This window comes from Petaurus breviceps, unplaced genomic scaffold, assembly GCF_028583685.1.
Source record: "Petaurus breviceps papuanus isolate PSGF00001 unplaced genomic scaffold, PetGlider_PUasm1.0 175, whole genome shotgun sequence".
Taxonomy (NCBI): Eukaryota; Metazoa; Chordata; class Mammalia; order Diprotodontia; family Petauridae; genus Petaurus; species Petaurus breviceps.
The window spans coordinates 9,187,806-9,193,858 of NW_027185764.1; positions in this window are offsets into that span (position 1 = coordinate 9,187,806).

Here is a 6,053-nt window from a genome sequence, read left to right on the forward strand (position 1 = left end):
AGGGAGAGACAGAGACAGAGAGAGGGAGAGGGAAGGGGAGAGAGAGACGGAGGGAGAGGGAGGGAGAGAGAGAAAGAGTGCTAGACATGGAGTCAGGAAGCCCTGAGTTTTGATTTGACCAGAGATACCCATTAATTGTGTGACCCTGGGCTGTCTGATGAAGTTTCCTCAAGTGAAAAATGGGAATAATAATAGCACCTTATAGACCCTATTTTTCAAGGGTCGTTGTGAAGATCAAATGAGATAATTTTTGTAAAACACTTAGCTCAATGTCCAAACATATTTTTCTTGTTGTTCAGTTGTTTTTTAGTCATGACCGACCCTTCATGGACCCATTTGGAATTTTCTTGGCAAAGATACAGGAATGGTTTGTGCCATTTCCTTCTCTTGCTCATTTGACAGATGAGGAAACTGAGGCAAACAGGGTGAAGTGACTTGCCCAGGGTCACACAGCTAATAAGTGTCTAAGTCTTCCTAAATCCAGGTGCAGGTGCACCGTGACACTTAGCTGCTCTCTGGCACATAGTAGGTACCATAAAAATACTTATTCTCTCCCTCCCTCCCTCCTAATCGCAATGCAAGAAGCCAGCTTAGTATATTAGTCTTTGAAGTGGTAACAGCCCCAGTCAGCAGGAATGTGGTTCTTGGTTCGGTCCTATTTAATAAAAATAATTAATAATTACAACCAACATTTATATAGCACTATAAGGTTTGCAAAGCACTTTACATATGTTATCTCATTTGATTCTCATGGCAATTCTTATTATCTCCCTTTTACAGGGAAGGAAACTGAGGGTGAGATAAGTTGAGTGGCTCATCTATAGTTAGAAAGTATCTGAGGTCAGATCTGAACCATCTTCCTAAACCCAAGACCTGCATTCTATCCATGCTACCCAAAATAACAATCATGATACATTTATATAGCACTTCAAGGCTTGAGAGAGCTCTTTGCACAACAACCCTATGAGGAAGGTGCAAATATTATTACCCCATTTTACAGATGAGGAAACTCAGAAAGGTCAAGTGATTTTTCCCATAGTCACACAGCTAATAAATGTTTAAGGTGAAAGTTGAATTCAGGTCCCGGAACTCAAAATTCAGCATTCTTTTATACTACACCACAATGTCTAGAAAAGGTCTTAGATTGCTCAAATCTGGTTGACCAGAAACAGAATACTGTAGATCTGACCTCCATTATTGATCTCTTCTATCATGCTGACATCCATGAGAACAACATTAAGCCGATTCATTAGGGTCAAGGTGACAATTCTGTGTTGGACTATAATTATTTGTTTATTTGAAGTCAAATTCCCTTAGTTTATTAAAAGTCATTATACCTTGTCTGGAAGAGCTGATGTGTTTAATTTTATGGCTGTGGATAAGTTACACACTTTTTGAATTCCCTAGCTGGGCAGGGAATCCCTCCAGGTTTGTTTGTTTTTTGCTTTTTTTTGGAGAGGGGAGAGCAAGGCAATTGGGGTTAGGTGACTTGCTCAAGGTCACAGGCTAGTTTTGTGTTAAGTGTCTGAGGCCGGATTTGAACTCAGGTCCTCCTGACTCCAGGGCCGGTGCTCTATTCACTGTGCCACCTAGCCACCCCCTCCCTCCAGGTTTTAACATGATAGTTCTCAGGGACCTTCATCGTGACTACCATACTTCATAAGAAAACTGCAAACAGAATCCTAATTGAGTTGTTGAATGGTTTCTGACTTTCACTCAAATGAGCTCATATATCAGAGATGAGGAGAGGGAGCATTGACCTTGGAGAGAGAAGGTGGAGAGGTGAGTCTTATCTCGGACAAGAATTTGTTCTGTGGTCTTGGCTAAATTAGCTCATCTTAGGGTGGTTGTGTGGTGCAGTGAATAGAGCACTGGCCCTGGAGTCGAGGACCTGAGTTCAAATCTGGCCTCAGACACTTGACACACTTACTAGCAATGTGACTTTGGGCAAGTCAGTTGACCCCAATTGCTCTCCAAAAATAATAAAAAAGAAGATTATAAATTAGTTCATCTTTTGGGCCTCACTTCCCTCCATCATAAAACAGGGACAATAGTGCTTTGCTACCTATCTCTTAGTGACATTGTGGTGGTTACTCTGTTCCTCAGTACAACGTCAGCTCCTTGAGGACAGGTCCTATTTCATTTTGGGCTTTATACATTTAATAGTTACTTAGAACAGTGCTTGGCAAAATGTAGTGCTTAATAAAAGTTGGCTAAGTGATTGATAAATGAAATAGACTATAGGAATAATAGCTGGTATTTGCATGGTGCTTTAAGGTTTACAAATTGCTTTACATGATTTTTTCATATGATCCTCACAAGTCTGAGAGGTAGGCACCATTATTTTCCCCATTTTATAGATGAGGAAACTGAGAGAAGTTAAATGACTTTCCCAGGGTCGTAGAGCTAAGAAAGGTCTAACGCAGGATTTTAACTCTGGGCTTCCTGACTCTAGGTCCATTATTCTATCAACTATACTACCTACTTGAGTAGCATCTGTAAAGGACTCTGTATTTTATTTGTACTCAACAAATGTCAGTGAAAGAAAGAGTTTAAGTCTCGACTCGAAGATGCTGACTACCTGAGTGACCTTGGACAACTCGCCTCATCTGACTTGTCTGTACAATGGGCATAATAATGCTTACACAAGGATGTTGTAAGAAAAGGCATTTGTAAATCTTAAAATACTATAGAAATGGCAGCTATTATTATCAGTGAGAAATGGTTGGCCTTGCTCTTTGTATTGCACTGACCCACCATTTTGAGTCCTAATCTCCCTGATGCTGCAGCCACATCTGGATAGAACATTAGAATGCTAGATCTAGGAGGGATCCATTTTTCAAAAAAGCAACAACACAATTCACCTTTACTTTGGGGTTTACAAAGCACTTTCCTTCTACCCAGCAATCCCAGGATGTAGGCAGTGCAAATATTATTCCCATTTTACAGATGAGGAAATTGAGGCACCCTCCCCACAGCCACTCTTTCCTCTTCCTCCCCCCCCCCAAAAGCGCAAATTGAAAAACAAAAACAAATACCTCAACATTTTCTCCATAATCTGGCAAAACACACTGCCGAAATTGGCCGTATCTGAAAATGTTTGTCTTCTGCTTCTTAAATTTACCTCCTCTCTCTCAGGAGGTGAAGAGGCATGTTCCATCTTCTGTTCTTTTGGATTCATGGCTTCTCCCTGTGTTCTCACTCAGAATTTCAAAGTCTTTCAAAGTTGTTTCCTCTGTAACGATGTTATCATTGTGTAAATTGTTTTCTTAGTCTTGGCTTACTCTGCTCTGCATCCGTTCATAAAATTCTTCCCAGTTTCCTCTGAAATTATCTGTCTCATCATTTCTTACAGCACAATAATATTCCATCACATTCACATACCACCATTTGTCTATCTGCTCCCCAATAGGAAGACACCTCCTCAGTTTCCAGCTTTCGGCGACCATGAAAAGAGCCTCTACAAATATTTTTGTAAACATGGATCCTTTTCCTCTTTGATTTCTTTGGGGGGGGGCGGGAGAGCCTGCTAATGGAATAACAGGACCAGACAGTATATATACTTTGGGGCATAGCTCCAAGCTGCTTTCCAGAGTGGTTACATTTTTCTTTTTTGTATTCATTCATTCATTTCATTCAATAAACACTTATTAAGCACCTACTATGTGTCAAGCATTGTACTAGGTGTTGAGATAGAAAACTAAAGTGTCTGTTTTCAAAGAGCTTACATGCTATTATGAAACAACATTCATACAGATAACTAAATAGAAAATATATGCAAAGTAATTTTGATGAGGGAAGGGCACTAACAATTATAAGGAAAATTTCCTAGCTTTGGTTAAGGTAACTAGAGATAAATCCAGTGTATGTTTGGGGGTAGGGTGGAGGTAGATGGTGGTGCTGTGTGTGTGTGTGTGGGGGGTTTACCGGTAATCACTGATCTTATTATTATTTTGCTTTTTGGAGGGCAATTGGGGTTAATTGACTTGCCCAAGGTCACACGGCTAGTTTTTTTTTTTGTGTGTGTGTGTGTGTTAAGTGTCTGAGGCTGGATTTGAAATCAGGTCCTCCTGCCATGATCTATATTCACTATACCACCTAGCTGCCCCCTGTAATCACTGTTCTAGAGAAACATTTGTCCTCAGCCAGCCCAGAGCAAAAAGTTTACCATTATTTCCTTTCTTACTAAGAGAAAAAGGATGACCTTGATTCTCAGATTCTCTCTCAATATTTGCTTCTGATTAGTGAAGTATTAAAGTAGCTCCTTTAATACTCTCATCCTTGCCCACCCATGAGGATGACACAGGGGGCCCACCCAATGTCATGGGACTCCTCCTCATGTTCTCTTGACATTATATGAATAGTAATTGATCACATGTTTTGCCCATCAGTTGATTTGCCCTCTTGCTATGTGACTGGCTCATTTTCTTTTTTCTTTTCCTAGTAACACGTCTCTTTGATGACAGCATTTATTCTTCTACAGTATAATTTCTTATTTGTAATGGGTTCCAACCTGCTGACTTCCATCATGTTCTTCTCCATTGGGCAACTGTCCATGGATTCAGTTATATGAAAACAATAGTGGAGAAGGGAGCAGAGAGACAACTTTGCTTAGAAGAAAGAGTGGATGGGGAATCAGAAGACTTGGGTTCTAGTTCTGACTTGGTCAAACTACGGGACCTTCATCAAGTCACTTCCTTTCTCTAGGCCATAACTCCTCTGTCAAATAAGGTGGTAGGACTAGATAAGATCTAAGGACCTTTCAACTCTCACCTTCTATTAATCAACCACTCAACAAGAGTTTATTAAGCACTTATGTGCTGGGTACCCTGCTAGGTTCTGGGAATACAATCCAATTTTATGTTTCCAAGTCACTCTATTTTTAAAAATGGGTTGTTTTGGGAGATCCAGTGAGATCTCTATCATTATTTAGTTCTGCCCAGAACCCCTCAGTCATATATTGAGCACCACATGTCACTAGAATATGATTCGTTTGAATTTACAGAGTAGTTTTTCCATCTCTGCAGAATTGATTGTAGCTGTGACTGGCATCTCACCTCTAGGCACCCATGTGAATCACCCATACAGTGAATCCCCTTCCTAAGTAGCTAGAGCAGCACCAGCCCTAGAGTCAGGAAAATCATGAGCTTCATGACCCCGGGAAAGGCACTTAATATCTCGCAGCCTAAATTTCCCCATCTGTAAAATGGGGGTGATGATAATAGCACTTGCCTCCCAGTATTAGTTGTGGAGAGAAGAAGAGATCATGTTTGTAAAGTGCTTTGTAAATCTTAAAGCTCTGTATAAATGCCAGCCCTTGTATTATAGTTATTAAGTAAGCAGGCAGAGGAGTTGGCTTGGTGTGTGTGTTGGACCTTTGCTTAGTTCCCAGCCAACCAGTTTTTGAAAGAGGAGCCTGGAGGAGAATGGTTAAAATGGGGGAAAAAATAAACCACATCATTAACATGCATGCCATGTTTCTCCAGGAACATCACTGCAATACCATCTTTTCTGCAGCAGAGAGAGACAAACAGATAGAGACAGAGTCCAAGAGACAGAGAGATAAAGATAGAGAGATAGAGAATGAATGAGAGAGAGAGAGAGAGAAAGAGAGAGAGAGAGAGAGAGAGAGGAGGGGGAGAGAGAGAGAGAGAGAGAGAGAGAGAGAGAGACAGAGAGAGAGAGAGACAGAGAGAGAGACAGAGAGAGAGAGAGAGAGAGAGAGAGAGAGAGAGAGAGAGAGAGAGAGAGAGAGAGAGAGAGAGAGAGAGAGAGAGAGAGAGAGAGAGAGAGAGAGAGAGAGAGAGAGAGAGAGAGAGAGAGACAGAGAGAGAAAGACAGAGAGAGAGAGACAGAGAGAGAGAGAGACAGAGACAGAGACAGAGAGAGAGAGAGAGAGAGAGAGAGAGACAGAGAGAGAGAGAGAGAGAGAGAGAGAGAGAGAGAGAGAGAGAGAGAGAGAGAGAGAGAGAGAGAGAGAGAGAGAGAGAGAGAGAGAGAGAGAGAGAGAGACAGAGAGAGAGACAGAGAGAGACAGAGAGAGAGAGAGAGAC